The sequence below is a fragment of the Rhea pennata genome, chromosome 6 (assembly GCF_028389875.1).
Source record: "Rhea pennata isolate bPtePen1 chromosome 6, bPtePen1.pri, whole genome shotgun sequence".
In the NCBI taxonomy this organism is placed as follows: Eukaryota; Metazoa; Chordata; class Aves; order Rheiformes; family Rheidae; genus Rhea; species Rhea pennata.
Window position 1 is genome coordinate 13,108,497 of NC_084668.1, and position 17,050 is coordinate 13,125,546.

General features: G+C 47.9%; 1 protein-coding gene and 1 long non-coding RNA gene across 7 annotated transcripts in view; both read left to right on the plus strand.

Annotated features, from left to right (window-relative positions):
- The first annotated feature begins 8,214 nt into the window (after positions 1 to 8,214).
- On the plus strand, positions 8,215 to 10,343 carry LOC134142219 (uncharacterized). The gene is made up of 2 exons (XR_009958804.1): positions 8,215 to 8,649; positions 10,085 to 10,343. It is a non-coding gene; the product is annotated as an uncharacterized LOC134142219 (long non-coding RNA).
- A 1,610-nt stretch (positions 10,344 to 11,953) lies between these two features.
- Positions 11,954 to 17,050, plus strand: part of CLASP1 (cytoplasmic linker associated protein 1) — a 189,457-nt gene continuing 184,360 nt past the window's right edge. For all 6 annotated transcript variants that reach the window (XM_062578537.1, XM_062578539.1, XM_062578541.1 and 3 more), the window contains exon 1: positions 11,954 to 12,021. The gene's annotated coding sequence lies outside the window, so the exon portion shown is untranslated. The remainder of the gene's footprint in view (positions 12,022 to 17,050) is intronic.

The following is a 17,050-nucleotide window of genomic DNA, read 5'->3' on the forward strand; positions in this document are numbered from 1 at the left end:
CATACTAATCTCAGTGATGTTACTGATCTTGTTCATGTGAACTGGATATCTGCATGTCCGAGCTAAACCACAGACCTGTCCTTTGTTTACTGGAGTTAGTAAAGAAGCTGGAAATGCTTTTTAAAAACTTCTGCAACAGACATTTTAACTCTCCTGAGATTTTCATTATAAGATGACGTTACAGAACCAGCCTTGTGGTCTTTCATCCTGATAAAGCTGTTAATGCGGGTTATTACTTTGTGAAAATAATCTTTAAAGGGTGCTGAGATACAAAGAAATACGTGGGAGGCAAGCTTTATAGCCAGTGTGTGACTGGCTGTGCATTTCCAGTCCTGTTTGAAAATGCAGTCTGACTGTGCAATTGCAATATTTTACTGCAAATCTGAAGCACATAGAAATTCCAGTCTGAGTTCTGTAGAACATAGTATTTTTTCCTTTTTTTTAATTTAATTTTATTTTTTTTGCTCGATACTAAACACTCCGATGCTGCACTGCTGGCTCTAGCAAAACATTTCAGAGAAATGCTTAGTGCTTAGGCCATTAGGCCATAAGCAGCTGCACAGGTAGGTGGCCAGCACTAAATCCTGGCTATTCTGAAACCTTGACTTTGGAGAGAAGAAGAAATTTGATCCATTTGCTGGCTAATTTTGTCCTATGTGGCCTGATCATTTGAATAATCATGTGTTTGCAATGACATTTGCAAGTGACTCTCATTATTTTCCTTTGTCACTGAACTGCCAGGGAAGCCACTTTGAACACGCCTTGGTAGCAAGCACTTGTCATCCTAGGCATGCTAGGGAAACCTCCTGACCAGCCTGATGGCCACAGCGGCAGGCTTTCTTCTTCTCACGTTGTTTAGTGTAAAACAGGCAGTGTTTATACCTCAAAACTGTGGAAAGTACATCCTTAGTTAAGGTCTGGAGGGAGCTTTGAGATTGCTATGATCAGAGTGGCTGGGAGAAATATTACCAGGCATTGCTTGTCTGTTAGTAACAGGAATTTGAAATATAGGTTTGTTTTGATCCTTAGAAACTGATACACAGCTCTGGAGAAATTTAGCTGTAACTGCTTCATTTAGCAGAGAGCAACAGAACAGGAACTGAATGCATCGGCCCAGAACGGACAGTTTTCTTTAAAAATACATATTCTAAACTTATGTTGTGCAAGTAAAGATGGCTGTTGGATCAAAATGAACAAGAAATGTGGCTGCACTTTCTCCTCCTATCTGGCACTGAATCTCTTGAATGCAGTCTTAACACTGGGTGGCAGCACACTTCAGCTGTGTGGACACAGCTTTTTTTTACCGCCCTCTGACAAGGAGAGCATAATGTTTCCTGGTAAGTGACTTCCCAGACTATAAAGGAACCTGCTTCACTGGTGTCTCTAAAGTATATCTAGGACAATATGAGAATGCAGGAGAAATCTGGTATGGATCTTAGCGTGGATCTTAACATTAGATCTCATGCATTTAATTTCTCTGGTGCCAGTAAAATTAATACAGAATACTCCTGGTGAGACTACTTGATTTAAAGCTGCTGTTAAGATACACTTGATAAAATGCATTAGTTTATCTAGTCAAATTTCCCTTGCATTGAAGTCTGAGCAGCTTTCCCTCTGCTTCCCGTTTCAACTCCCTGCTCTGCCTTTAGAGCCTCGCATTGCTTTTCTGCTGTGCCTCTGTGACTGTGCTCTCTTCTGCACCTTGTTTTGCCTGTGCCTGCGTCTGGAAGCCTATGTCTACTTGCTGCTTTTTTCCATGTTTGACTGTTTTTCATAGTTTTCACCATGCTCAGGCTATTCTGTCTATTCATACGAGCTTTCGGGGCTTATTCTCATCCTTGTTCCTTCAAGTTAACGCACTGGTTGATCTTCCCTCATGCTCGTTGTGAGGTGGTGCAAGTGGTAAGACATTCATGAAAGCTATGCCTGTGGTAAAGTCCGCTTCCTGGACTTGTTTTCCTTTTTATTGGTCTTCCTCACATTCAGATCACTTTACCTGGCAAATCTGAAGAGCAAGGAAACAAAATTCGGTGCTGCTTGAGTAGGGGGTCAGTAAGCCCAACAATACCCAGACTACAGCAAGAAACTCTCGGGAGAAGGGGAACTTCTTGGTGACAGTTTCTGTTTTTAGGCTGCCTGTGTTATTAATATACTGTTCTCCTGGGAGATGTATATAAGCAGAAAGTCAGACACCTGATACTTGCCAAACATAGTTTCCGTAGCAAATGGGCAGGCGTGCTGTGTCATGAGTTATATCTCAGTCCTTGCAGTGAGTTTCATGTTCTCAGCTCTCCAGTCGGTTTATTCATTGAGCTTGGACAAAGGCAGACCTCTTGCCCACCATAATTTTAGGGCAGAACTGAAGTGTTTTTAGCAGGGATGGGTATGTGCTAGGGGTTTGGTTTCAAGACACAACTTGAAAACTCTGTCCTTTCATAAGTTACTTGATGGGGCTGGTTACTGAGTCTCTGTGGATGGAGCACCATTATCAAGCTTCAGAAATGCCTATGTGGTATTTGGGAACATCTCATTTACTCTTATGCTGATTTCTGTTTGGCAGGAAGGGAAGCTGGGCTGGGAGTGTACAGTATTTCCCAGCCTTGCAAGTAAAGGGGGAATGGAGGGGGGAGGAAAAGCAAAACTGACTGAAAAACAGAAGGGAAAGGAATCATGAAGTACATGTTCACCTCTAGAGGAAAAGATGTTGGTGGACTCAGCAGTGTTAAACTGTGGTTGGAATTAAAGACGTGGCCTGATGCTTTCTGCATTTGTTTTGCCTGTTAGGTGTGTGAGGAGTGTCAGGCTACGTGGAGCTTTGAGAGTGTGCTGTAAACCATGGTCCAGGTGCCAGTGCCTGCCCGCGAGTGGAGGAGGAGAGCAGGCTGGCAAGTGACTGGGATGGTCTTGCCGGCAACAAGCCTGCTGGTTTGCGTACTTGGGTTTTAAGATGTCTGTGGCCCTGAGGAGCAAGTCTCAAACCTGACTGCAGATGGCTCATGGTGGGATGGAGGAATCATGCACTGCTCTGGGTGGTGACATCCTGTCCCATTGAAGCAGAGCACCAACGTGGGCAGGGAGTAGCTCTGACAAATCCCTCCTCTCCAAGCTCTTGACAGCGTAGAAGTATCAGGCTCTTGCTTTTCCTGGGTGACACAGCCAGCCAGGCCAGGGCTGCGTGGTGTAAGGCACCATGCAAATCCCTGCCCTGGGCAGGGTGTCGCAGGAGAATGCACCAGGCAGGTGGGGTGCCAGGAGTGTGGGGGGCGTGATTGCTGTTAGACGTGTTCCAGGAACGGCCACGGGTCCTCGCCTTGGGCCAGACCACCGCTGTCCAAGATGCTGTTCAAACACAGCCTGTCCTCCAGAGCTGACAAGCTAACGTGGGCTCTCAATGAAAGCCCGGCGGCGCGGGAACGTCCGACTCCGGGCGGCAGTAACCTGCACCACCTTAGCCGAGGCGCTACAGGAGATCAGCCCAAGGAGCTGCTGCAACGCCGATGGTGGGGAGGGGCGTTCTGTGGGTCGGGCTGCTGCTGGACACTGGTGATCTAGGCACGTCCTCCCCTGCTCCGGCCAGCAGCAGTCAGAGCAAGCCCAGGCTGCGTGAGTGAGAACTGCCAAAGTGAAACATTTTCTCCCATGCAGGGAGCAATGAGGCACCTCATCACTTTTCCTACCTAATGTTAATTAAGCATATGGCAGGAATTGAGATGCTGGCTGTCCCAGGAGGCTTGGATTAGTTAAACAGATGCTGGCTGGGAGTTTATGTCCAGTATCTGTGCGTATCTCCTGCACTGGGAAAGGATAGACTGCATGGAAGCTCCTTCACAAACTTAGCTCCAATCAGGGAAGAAAAAGCAGGTTTATTTCTCTTAATGTTGGGCTGCCTTACTGCAGCCACCTTCATTGTGAGTGGCTTCCCAGTAAAGCTCAGTGTGCTGAATAAGGCAGAGATGGAAATGGGATGTGCAGTGGCAAAGGGCTTTCTGAGGAACAGTAAAAACAAGTAAAGGAAATGCTTCCAACTGGGATTTAAGAAAGGATGCAGCCAGTTAATCAGGTAGAGAGCAGGAGCTGTGAAGAAGACAGGAGCACAGTGCTAGGAGAGGATTTCTCTCCATCTAGTCACTGTGGTAGCTTCTTCAACTACCCAGTGGCAGGCAGGAGTGCAGACCGGGTGCACAGCCCCCAGAAAATGTGGGATGCAAAGCTGGAGCTCCAATGGGAGCACGTGTATTTGTGGCTGTCCCTTCACGTAATGGCCGTCCCCGTGGGCGGCTTCCAGCTGTTGCGACAGACGGGGCTCTCGCTGCAAACCAGGCAGTGAGTGCCAGCACTCGGGCGACGCAGGCAGAGGTGGTATGGGTGGGAGCAAGGGAGCTGCTTGGAGTGAGGCAGAGAGGGGAGGACTGCTCACAGCTCTGGGAAGGTGTGTGTCGCCAGGGAGCTCCTGCCACAGCCCAGAAAAGGGGCTCCTGAGGAGCAGTGTTTGGAAAGGCTTGGTCAGGATTGCTTTAAAAAAAAAGTGCAAAGATGCAGAATGCGAGAGGACTGGATAGGGGCTGTCTGCCCCAGTGATGCTGCCTTTCACAGCACGCTGGGATTTGAAGCCCAGTGACCATCAGATCCAGCTGGATGTGAGATCAGCAGGACCGTGAGTTGTCTTACACCTCTACTGAGGATTGACATAAGACCTGAAGACTAGATGTAGCTATAAGCCCCGCTGATAGTTGTCATCTCCCTGACGCAGTGGGATGAAGGCTGGACTGAGTGGAGATGAGTATTCACTGCTGAGGAACTTGGCTCTCTGGGGCTTTCTTGTCCTCTTCTGACACAAGTGCCAGCAGAGTATGAGGTGGATGGTCTGAGCTGTGCAAATTGGGACTAGTTAGAAGATAAATTGCTTTTCTGCATCTCCTGTTCACAGAGCCAGGTTGATCTGTGCATTTTGCTGCCCACCCTGCTTTGAGCCTGCAGTTGGATGCCCTGGTTTGACCCCCCCCCCCCGCCTCAACAAAGTACTTAGACATGATGAGCTTGTGCCTGTGCGTCCTACAAGCTGAAAGAGCTGGCAGTGCTTGCGGTGTTGCTGCCGGGACTTAGGGTACTGCAGGGGCTCTTTCTGCTGACGTCCGTGAATCCTATGGGCTCAGTCTGTCCGCGTGGATATGGATGTGTGGAAAGCAGCTGAAGTGAAGGCAGGGCTCGTCCAGGCCACACTGTTACACAGGCAGAGCATAAGCGAACGCTGCATTGACGGAGGCCTTCACGTGCGTTGCAGGTCTGCAGGCGTGGCTGCGAGGAGGAACGCCGCGGGGCCTGGAGGCGGCACGGTGGGTTTCTGCAGTGCGCTGAGGGCCCCTCCTTTCCACGGTCACGTACTCGACCCCGTGCTTGGCTTGTTCTGTGAAGTCCAGAGCCTGACCTGAATTCGAAGTAGTTGTTTTAAAGGGGAGGGGGGAGGGGGGATGACTTACTCCTTCGTTTGGCATTGCGGCAGGTTCCCTGCGAGACCTTGTGCAAGCCCCCAGCTTGCATATGTTCTGCTCCCTTTAAAAGGGGCAGGGAAGTAGAGGTAGTTCTGTCTTGGTGGCTTTGCAAGGCTCGAAGGACAGCACCATCTCAAGAGCGAAGGCCGTTCCTTGCATCTCCGGCTTGCTGGGTGTACTCAGGGTGAACACGTGCTCCTCGCCTCCGGACCCTGCAGCAGTGGCTGCGCTGGGAGCAAGCGGGGGGCTGTGCTGCCGACTTGGCTGCCTGCAGATACTTTACTTCAGGTGATGTGAGAAGGGACCCAGCAGGACTTTCAGGTGCTGGGCTGAGTTTCTATGCCTGACGGCTAGAAAGGCTGGGTTCGTCTGCCCAGAAGTGACAGGCAGAGGAAATATAAGGCTTTCCCCTCAGCTGTTCCGCATAAATATGTGGTTTGTTGTTCATTAAACAGGCAGTGCTTAAAGGGCATTCTGCTGAATTGTATCCTGCAAAACAAATTATACATGTAAAATACGACTGTTGGAGTTGCTAGTGCTGTGAGTGGGCTGGAAGGAGCTCTAAGTACAAAGTATTAGTGCTAGAGGTAGAACAGCTTCTCCTAGCGCAAACCTATCCCTGGTGCACTGTCAGTGCACTCGCATCGGATAATTCACAGTCCTGTTTTTTTATCCTGAGAACTCCTGGCTCAGCTTTTTTTCTCCCTCAGCTCATAATTTTACAAGATGAAATTCTGCTGTGTTAATACGTAATATAGCCCTAATCAGTTGGTTGTTAAGAACCATTTGGAGCTGGTGTTTTGGACAGTCGGTCTGAGGGGGCTGCTGGTATGTTTGCTGCGTTGTTGTCCGGTGTTAGCCCTCCCGCTGCATTCAGTAAGGGCTTCTATTAATTTCAGTGGAAATCTGCATTTCAGGCGAAGAGTGACTTAATCTTTAAAAGGGATCTTAATCCATTTACTTAGCCTGTCTTGCAATGCTTGGCGTTTTTTCCTTGTTAAGAGCAGACTGCATTCCTAACCTTGATGTGTCACTTTCCAGTTGGTTTAATATTTGGGTGAGAGTAAAAAGGAAATGTTTTTCAAAGATTAAAGGAATCCATGCTGCTAAGGTATGTGAATGTGAGATGTGCATGTATAAAAAAAGATGTAAGAGAAAGAATTAAAGTGTTTTTGATGGTGAAAGAAAAAGATGAAATAAAAATAGGAGATGACTAAACAAAGCAAGAACAGGAAGAGATAAATCCTTCTAAAGGGATGTAAATGGGTTATTATGAGGGAAGAGGAAATGGGACTGAAAGGTGATTTAGTGTAAACTTAAATGCAAAACAAAAATAGGACTCCTGTTAGTCTGACTGTAAATATCCTCCCAGGGGCCTGAGGGCAGCCAGGGAAAACACGGGCACATATAGCTGTGGTGAAAACAGGAGACCTAGTCCCTACCTCTAGCTCAGACTAGAAACCCTTCATCTTCAAGGCCGCTGCATTTGATCTGGCTCAGCTCAGAAGGGATGGAAAGCTGTTGCCAGTAACCTGCGCGCTGTGTCGGGGGGCTTTGGGTCGGACCCACAAAACAAAGGTGCCGCAGTCGGCACTACCCGGTGGCTTGTGGCGCCCGCGGGGATCTCGCACGGCTCGCGGGACCTCGATGCCAGTGGGAAGTCTCGACTCGGGCCCTGTTCGCGCCGCGTCAGGGCTACCTGCTCTCTCCGCGACGTTCTTCCCTGGGCGGCCAAATCGCCGCGCGGGAGCGAGCGCGCACAGACGCGCGCACGTGCGGGCTGTCAGCCCCGAAGCCATTTGCTCGCTTTCCTTTTAATCAAAACCTACTAGAGGATTTTCTTCTCTGTTTGGTGACGAAGCGAGACTTCACGTGCCTTCCCGGGCACGTGAGTCAGTGGGTGGTAAGTGGGTCAGCGAGTTGTCGTGTTTGTGGCAGCTCTCACGTGGGACGAGCTCGGCGCGGAGCGCTGAGCCCTGGCAGGAAAATGCCAATTAAGAGGTCGTAGCGCGGGAGAGATGTTGTCTGAGCAGAAAGCGCCTCGCATCTGGGTCTGTGACAACTTTCACGTGCAAATGGAATAACGAGGAATTATTAAATTTAATGCTGATCCAAAGTAGCTAGTGCTTTGTTTCAAATGTTTATTCTCAGACAGGCCTCCGCTGGGGGAAGGAAAGCTCACCCCGTTTCACAGATAAGTAAGTGGGGAGTAGAGAAGGTGAGTCACACCGGGAGCCTGTGCCAGAGTGGGATTAGCACCGCTCAGGAGTTCAGTACTCGGATCTCACTTTGTGTTGATCCCTGTTCTTTATCTTTGTGCCAGGAGCAATCCAGCCTTTTCCTTAGCACCAGACAAGTCTTTGGGTGGTGTGTGTGTGTGTGTGAGAGTGTGAGTGAGAGATAGGAGAGGGTACTGAGAGAGAGCTAGTGTTGTGTAGAGTCAGGTGAAGTTTTGCTGCCCCTTATCCATGTGAGTAATCCAGATGGGACAAGCATGAAAAGGAAATGTGCTTTTGCAGGTCTGCATGGCAGCCTGCTGCCTCTGGAAAAGCAACCAAGGGGCAGCCGGGATTTGATTTCAGACCTCCGCTATCATGGGCAATGATGTTGTTATAACGTCATTCATAAATTGACACATTTCACTTGGGTGCACCCCGCCCCTCTGATTCCTGTACAGACATTGTGCAAAAGACCCTTGAGGGAAAAGCAGGTGTCTCAGGTATGTTGAATGTTTCTCCTGAGATAAAATAGCCTCTCTCCCTCCCATCCTATCCCTCTGCCTTTTGCTGGTTCTGTTTTACTGATGTGTTCTCGTTCAGAAGAGTAGTATGCTTTTGAAAGATAGATAGAATATCCATGCATTCCACTTTTTAAAAATTTCTGCCCTTATTTTAAACATAGCTTCCTGTGCCCTAACTACAGCTATCCATAAGCTGATCTTCTGATTCACCTTGTGAGTGGATCGTATTTTCTTGCACGTGTATAGGCACACACCTACTTGTAACAACTAGACCATTTCTCAACGAGCAGGGAGAAGCGTATTTTGCAGATGGACAGATCAGTGCTGCTTCACTGGAAAGAGTATCATCTTGGAGGACAGATGTTCTTACCTCTCTGCCTGCACTAGTCCTGCCTGTGTGAGGCTCTGTGTGCCAGATGGGTAAGTAAATGCAGATCTTAAACAAATGAAAGTGTAGTAAGAAGTATCTTTATTAAGTACATTATTTATAAGGATGATGCCAACTGCTGTTAAACCACAAATAGTCCTTGTCAAACACTCAGTAGTGATGGTAAGACCTCTTCAGGTGGGGTTACTGCTGTCTCCTTCAATTCTGTCTGAGGATCAGCAGTGCCAGATTTAGAGAGTCCTTCCTGCATCCCTGGATATTAGTCCCTCAAGGACTGGTTTAGAAATAGTACGGTCATTATTACCTAATGGTAACTTTGGAGAAACTGAGATATCCGTGCAGGTCTGATTCTGCAAGACAACCTGGATTTGGTTGCCCTCAAGGTATCCTCATATGCCTTTGGGTTTCCTGAGCAGTCCCAGGCAATGGAAGGTAAAGATCTTTCAGAGGTGGTGCTAAAACTAGTGCAATTTGAGGTACCTGAGAAAGATGATGCACTGCACAGTATAATCAAGAGGAGCCAACTTTGGACAGATTTAGAGAAGTGAGATGCTGTGAGACTATAAAACAGATGAAGAAAAAATCCATCGAGTGACAGTATTTTATCAGAGAGCAGGGCAAGTATTTAAAATACTATACGCAGTACTGATAAATGTTAAGAGACCTAAAGGGAAAGTTATCAGAATGGTGCCTTACTGCCTACTATTTAAAGTTTAAAGAAACTGTCTGAGTTATAATCTATTATTTTGACCTTTTCCCTAATGAAAATTAAGCTTATGTTAGTCAGTCTGCCTGCATTCATTCAGTTGGTCTTTCATTCAGAAGGGCCAGCCCCCTCCTCCTAACCTCTTAGCATTTAGAGGGGAGGAAGAAAATCTCAGGTTTCATGAGAAGTGGAGGGGAGAAATCGGCATTGCCCAACCTCAAGAGAGAGGCGGGGGGAACTCGGGCATGCCGTGATCCTTTTGACCAGCCCACCTGCACATGCACAGCCCGCACGCACAGCTCACAGCTCCGGACTAGCCACGCTCCTGCTGCCTCCCCTGAAGGGAGGAGTGTCACAGGATACATAAAGGAAGGTAGTGCTGCCGAGATAGCTGTGGGGATTACAGGAACAAAGGACACAAATCTGTAGGAAATCAGGCCTCATTAGTTCTGCTACACATGGAACAATTTGCTTATCTTAAAAATATAGGTGCAAACTATTTTAATGTCTCTCCAGGGGACTAGGGAAATGATCATGTAATAACAGAAAAAAAACCCACAAAACATTAACGCTGTTTAAATGTCAGAGGAATTTATTTCTATACAGAGAAACTTCCTGTTTTACAAGAGGAAAAGAAAAAAAGACTCAACATGTTATCTGTTCTTTTCATGCTGAGGAAGTCTGAAGTTGCATGTACTGTTCACTTTTGAAGCTTGCACCAAAAGAGAAAGTAAGACTTACACTTTGTTGTTTTTGTCTAGGAGAAGAAATGAAATTTTTTTAAAAGAAAAAGCAGGTTGCACCTCAGCATTTATGTATCTTCAAATAGCCAAATGCTGATCCTGAAATCAGCAGAAGTAATCATCTATAAAAACCCATCCAATTACACTGTAGTAGAAGGCGATACCGAGCAATCTGCCAGGCAAAGGCCTCTCTATTGTAATATTCAAAAGAATGAATTCACATCAAATGTGTGATATATAAAAGTTAATTCCTTAATAAAGCTAAATGAAATATAAATAGTATTTACTGTAATTCAGTTAACTTAGAATATACTTGTTCAGTTTTTATCTTTATTTTTTTTGCTCAAAATGGAATCTGATAGGATTTTAAACAATAGAGATGAAACTCTCCAGTCTCCAAGAAACCTTTGCCCATGATTTTAACAGATCCAGCTGATCTATGAAAATCAGTGTTGGGAGACCACAAAATGAGGTAAGGGCAAATGAATGGAGTCCTGGTTGCACACCTGAGTAAGGAGGACAGTGAGCGTCTCTCCTCCTAGAACACACACATATTAATGTACGGGCAAGACAGCCATATTATGCTAAGCAGAGCCGTTCTGTCCCTGCCGTGGGTAGTACTTAGCCAGCTAGGTCTGTCAAGAGATTACCTACTCCCTAGGGGGTGGGGGGGGCAGTGAGAACCAAGGTAATCTGTAAGCTGGTTTGTAGTCACCTGCTTTTTGGTTTATACAAAGCTGCCTTGCTTCTAAGCACGAATATCCCCAGCTTTCTCTGACATCTGTGCAGTCTGTTCCACTTTCTACATTCAATCTACACTGACTTTTTTCATACAAAACAGCAGTCGCCCATCACTCTGGAGCCTGATGGCTGAAATGATTTTTATCAGCAGTGCTATGTTATTTGGAGCGGGATTGCCCAAGACTCTGGAGAGAGCCATTCCTGCACTAAACCCCTCATTTTACAGGCAGCCACAATAAAGGACATGAATCATTTTAGGAAGCTGCGAGTGAAACGGAGCCGTTTCTCCCATGTACAATTCTTCCATGTGAGCTGTTTTGATGGCTCAGGTTATGTATTTTCTTAGAGGTGGCAGTATTACATCACCTTATGGAGGTCAGCAGATTTCTGTGGTGCAGAGGCCCTGGATGAGGATGTTTGAAGGGAAATGAGTTTCCTACAGCCAACACAAGAGAAGCAATCGTAAGTCTGCTGAGGAAAACATCTATCAAACACGATACGGTCAAGAGAACAGGCAGAAGGTGTTTGTTCCCTCTTTGCACCGCAGCAAGGGGCCAAAAATTTACAGCTCCTCAACTCACTCCCCTTAGGAGAAGGGGGGGGTCCTTTTAAAGGCATTTTGTTTTTAACCCCTCAGGCAGCCCTCTCCCCCAGCTCCCCGTGCCCCGGGATCCCACGGCGCCATTTCCTCCTGGCGCCGGCCCCGAACTGCCCCCAACGGGCGCGGCTGGGCCCGGCGGCCCCTTTAATCCCACTTTCCCCCCTCTAGCCGGCCCGGAAGTGAACGCGATACGGCGGCGGGTCGACCCGGGAAGTGATGCCCTCAGCCGCGTCGCCCAGAGCGGCTGCAGCGCGCCGCCCGCGCATGCGCGCTGGCCACACTTATCTCATCGCGGCTCGACTGCCATAGAGAGCCGGGGGAGGTGTTTCCTCTCTAGCCTTCACCCAGCACTCTATAGTGCGGCGTGGGGGCGGGGGCGTCGGTGTTGTGCGCGCTCCCGCGGCGCGCATGCGCGCTGCCGGCCCGGGAGCCTTCTAGAGGCGCGGGGCGGGCGGCGCGTGCGCGGGCGGCGCCTGCGCGCTGGCTCCCATTCTTCCCGTGGCAGCGGGGCGGGCGCAGCCATGCAGCGCAGCGGGCGCCGCCGCCGGCACTGAGCGCCGTCCGGCCCCCGCCGCGCCGCCGCCGCCGCCGCCGACCCCGGCCTGGCCGCCAGGTAACGCCTGCCGCCGGGGCGGGAGGGGCGCCGTGCCCGCGGCGGGAGGGGGGCGCGGGCAGCGGAGCGCGGCCGGGGGCTTTGTGTGGCGCCGCCGCCCCCAGGCGAGGGCAGCGCGGCTCGGCGCGGCTCGGCTCGGCTCGGGGGGGGCGGGACGGGGCGGGCCCGGGTCCTCTTCCCCCCCCCCCTCCCCGCACGCGTAACGCGGCCGCTTTGCGGGGCGGGGGAAAGGGGAAAACAAACGCATCGATAGCGGCGCTGCCGCGCGCTCCGGCCGCCTGGCGCAACGGCCGCGGCTCGCGCCCAACGGTCCCTTCGGCGCGGGCCCCGGGGGGGGCGGGGGGCGCTGCCCGGCGCGGCGCTCTGCTGCTGGCGGCCGGGTGCGCGGGGCGCCGCGCCGCGCCTCGCGCGTGGGGGCGGGAGCGGGCGAGCCCCGCGCCGGCCGCCCCTGGCCCTGCTCGGTCCGCTAGGCGAGGTGTAGCCGTGCGGTGGGCAGGGATGCTGCGCCTGGGGTCGCAGTAGGGTCTTGAGGCCGCTGGGTTTTTAAAAGCGTCCTGCGGAGCAGTCGTAGCTGGTCTGGGTGGATTCAGCCCTCTTCGTGTGGTTGTGGTTTATTTAATTTCCGTCAAAGTCCTTGATGCGGGTTGGTTCAGGACTGGGAGTTTGTGCGAGGGGTTTTGTTTGAAGCGAGGGGTGGTTTGATCATTAGAGCAAGTCTTGTAAAAATGCTTTGGAGAGATGCTGTGTCTGAATAAAATCAAATGCAGTTACTTATCGATGTTCCAGTTGCAAACCTGAACGGTATATATCTAAGGCGTTTTCAGTATTGTACGTGTCCCCAGATATCTGTGAGCAAGGAGAAGCCCCTACTCCCAGCTTTTTGGAAAGAGATGGAAAACTAAGGAGAGTGACGTGCTCCAAGCTCTATAGGAAGCCCGGGGTGAAGTAGAGCAGAGACTGTGCAGGTGTGAGGGTCACGTGCTGACTGGTGGGTCTCTGTTCCTTGCAGACTTGCTTCGGAAGGCAGTGTTTCTTAGCAAAGGAGATGTGGTCAAGCAAAGAAACATGCGCCCTGGCAGGTGTTGACAAGGTAGAGATGTGGCCTCCACCCTAGCACTTCTATTAGTCTCTGATAGAACTGCAAGACAGTCTGTTTTCTTGATAAGTTGTCTAGATTATTTCTCTGAATGTTTATAGCGGCTGCATGTCCATCATTTATCCCTGCTAACGCTTCCTGGGTGCTGCAAGAAGATGAACCAAAGCAATGTCTGCTCAATACTCCACGATACGAGTCCACTGTTTAGCTTGGTAGTTGCCAGTTTACATCTTGCAAAAGGCACTAGAAGTTTGAGAGTTTGCTTCTGTATGGGATTCTAAACCTCATTCAGAGGGGGTTGCAACTGGGTATGTTTGGGAATTTTCAGTAGGGGTGAGTTCTTCCTTGGGCAGTGGACTAAACCAAATGCAGGATGAAACCACAGTACTGTAATATTCGGAGTCTTTCCTACCATAGGCCCGAGCTTGCTGCAGGAAGCAAGCTTCTGTGCTGTAGTTCTGGGCCTGGCAGCGTCCAGCTTTTGCTTGTTTTTTCTGTTGAACCCTGCTAGTTAGGTTGACTGAAGCTTGGAAGTTACCAGAGGGACTTAGTAATCACTAGCTATGTTACCATGGATGATCCTCTCTGTATTTCATAGTCATTCTTCTCTCTATTTTTATCATTGTCAAAATAAATAGGGTCTACTTTCACACTGATGCCTGCCACATTCCTGTGAAATCTTTGGAATTAATCAGACAATTTTCAAAAGTATCTGTGTTCCAAGAAGAAAAATGCCAGCAAGTCGAATGCTTTGGCCTTGCTTCTCTTGGCTGATAACTTACAGTGCTAAAAGTGAGACAGCAGCATGCCTATGTGATTGAAATAAGTTTCTCTAGTTCATGTGGTATTCCCTAAGGGCACACTTGCAAAGAGTGCCTGCAAATGAGCTAGGGCTCCAAAATCAGTAGTCTTTGAAGTTCCATAGGAATCTTAAATCTGAGCTACAACGTAAGTGGTATGAAAACCAGATATTTAAATAGCAAAATACTCGAACTGAAGTGATTTTTCTTCCTCTCATGTGTTAGTCAGTCCTTCTGTATTCATCAGTGATTCAGTCAGTGCTGTTAGTTGTTAAGAGGATAAGAGCAGACATCAAGTTTGGCCACTTCTGGTAGGGGTTCCAATTTCAGGAGCTAGATCTGGCCCTCAACGGTCTGTATGTTAGAGGCAGGCCATGCTGCATTATAAGGGAAAGCACGAAACAGGCTGAGCACAAAATGTTCAGATAGATAGAGAAATGACAGCTCCCCCATTTCATTATACAGGCAGACTTTTAAAAGAGTAATGTAGCTATGAAACTTGTTAACTACTATTACCGGTACTCTTCTGGCTCCAGATGACTTTGGATCAGGCTCATGTGTCAGTGGAGTTTCTCATTATTGTGGTCTTGCCTAGACTAGGGTTTGAAATCTGCTTGGCATGCCTGTAGAGGAGGCTTGCAGTTGTTAACGCCTCCTCAGCTCGCAGTTGTAACTGATGCTTCTGACTGGGTTCTGACAGGGCAAGTCTACCTTTGAAAGCATCTTATCAGTATATTAAAAAAAAAGTGTGTGTGGGGGAGAGAGAGATGCTGCTCTCTCTTCTCTCAGTAAGTTAATAAAACAGACTGCTTTTGTCTATTAATTTTTTTTCAGGCTGTGACTTCACTAAATTGCCACCAAACAGTGCTACTGTGGGGAGAGGCCTTAGTTCTCTCTTTGGTGGAGAATTGGTGTTCGTGGCAGCCTTACTATGCAGAACAGCTATATCGTTGTGTGTGAATTGTGGGGTGCTCTGCTCAGTTACTGTTGAAGTTTGCATTGCATGTTTGTTTGGAGCGCTCTGTGTTTTACGTACTGTCTCTCATGCCAACCTGTTATCAGTCTTCAAAGCTGTCTGAAACCCTGACATGTTTAAAAGTTTTTGCTCAGTAGGATACTGAAGAGCTAAACGTGTGTGTTTCTTGGCATTCTGCACTGTAGTAAGTATCTGGCTTTGTCATGAACATGAAGTTACTTTCTTCACCTCTCTTTGGCAGGATTAGTCCTCTCTCACAAAAGAAAAACACAGAAAACAAAAGAATTGGATGGAGTTCTAACTGCTCAGGTTATAGGAGGGTAACAAATGATTTTGTGGTAAGTTGGGCCACAGGTGATTTCCCAGAGCTTGATCTCAGTTCATGTTTAGTGTTTGAACTTATCTGGTTTCCTACTGCATCATTTAATCAAATCTCTGCATGTTTTCCCCAAGGACAGAGATGTCCATTCTGCATCTAGAAACAGTATGCCAAGTAGAGCAGCAAAACTAATTATTAGAAAAGCATCATCATCATTAGTTTATTGGAAGTGAGCACATTTTTAAATCTCTTATTTGTTTCTTCTGTCAGCAAAATAATAGGATAAACAGTCTAATCAGCCAGTCCCTGGCACAGGATTTCCTGGTTTTTCAGTTTTAGGTATAGGTTGAGATCCTCTCTTTAAACTTGAGTTGAAGATATTCCAGATTCTAACATGTTTTAGAAAGCAAAAGCAAAATTGAAACAATACTGGCTTGTTGAAGCAAAGATCTGAACAAAATGGAGTCTGACTGTGACCTGTGCTTCAAGGTGATGCTGAGCAGAGTGGAGGATTCAGATCCTCTATCTCTACCCGTTGCATTGCAGGCAGTTTCTTGGTCTGGTGGTTTCCTAAGTGTTCTGGCATGTGCTTGCCTATTATCTATTGCCAGTAGAGTTCAGCCCAATAAATGATGTCATTGGTGGTCATTTTTTGCTCCTAGTTGTCCTGAACTCTGCCCCTCTTTTATAAATCTTATGTAGTGGTGGCTTTCTGCAATCCTGTGCTGTGCCTGTGTTGAGGATTTCTTCCTGCCATCTGCTTATGTGTGATTGCGAATGCCAGACTGCCTAGAATCTGCTTATACTCAAGCCCAGTAGAGTATTTGTTGCTTCCCTCTATGTGACTAAACTGGGTGCTGGTGTGGTAACAGAACCCAGATTTGGGACAACGCTGCTTCACTGCTGTTGACTGTATATTGGACCCTGTCAGCATTTCTGCTGCTGCTTGGAGGTTCCCTGTCATTGATCAACAGTTTCTATGAGGGCTGGCGGCTCTGGGCGATAGTGGTGTGTGAAGAGTCCTATTTTGTCAGAGAAGTGCGTGTGCATGCATACGTTTGATTTGGAGTGATAGGGAGGAGGAGGTTGGCATCAGCATCTAAACACATCAGTTAGGCCGGAAGCCCATCTCTGAGGCTCTGGAAAGAGAGACCAAGAGAATAAAATAAACTACTTCTAAAACTGCTGACTTATGAACTGCTGCTACATCCTACAGTTAATCTATAAAAAGCTCTCTCTTGATCTGCCCGAGTTCTTGTTTTATTCAGTTTTGGGTGCATGATTAGTTTTAAAATGAGCAGATGTGACTATTACTTTCATTAGTATGCATATAAGTCATTGTCTTAGAATTGGAGGTGCTTCTGTCTGTGGCTTTAACATCTACTTACCTGCATTAATTGTTTTTGTGTGAACAGTGTTATGTGAAATGTAGGTTACTGGAGATTTTTTGCTCCCATATGATACATACCATGTTCAGATTGTGAAAAGTACATTTGTATGTTTGGAGGAAGTATTGTGGGGTAGAGAGGGAAGAAATCTTATTGAAAGGTCCCTAGTGGACACTTAATGTCCCTTGAGGGCTTGCACTGAAGATGCAATTCTGTGTACTCTTTTTCCAATCATCTGTCACTATACTGCTAGCACTTGCCTCATGCACTTGCCGCTGGGGTAGTTCTGCCTGGACTTGAGCACAAAAGCTTCTGACCTGTTTCTTTTGTGTCACTACCTAGTTATACGTTAGTAAGGATAACAAGCTCCTGGAGGATTTGCAGGAGTATAGAATTTATATCACAAACTCACTGATCTCTTTAAAACTAGATTATCCTGATCTTAGAACC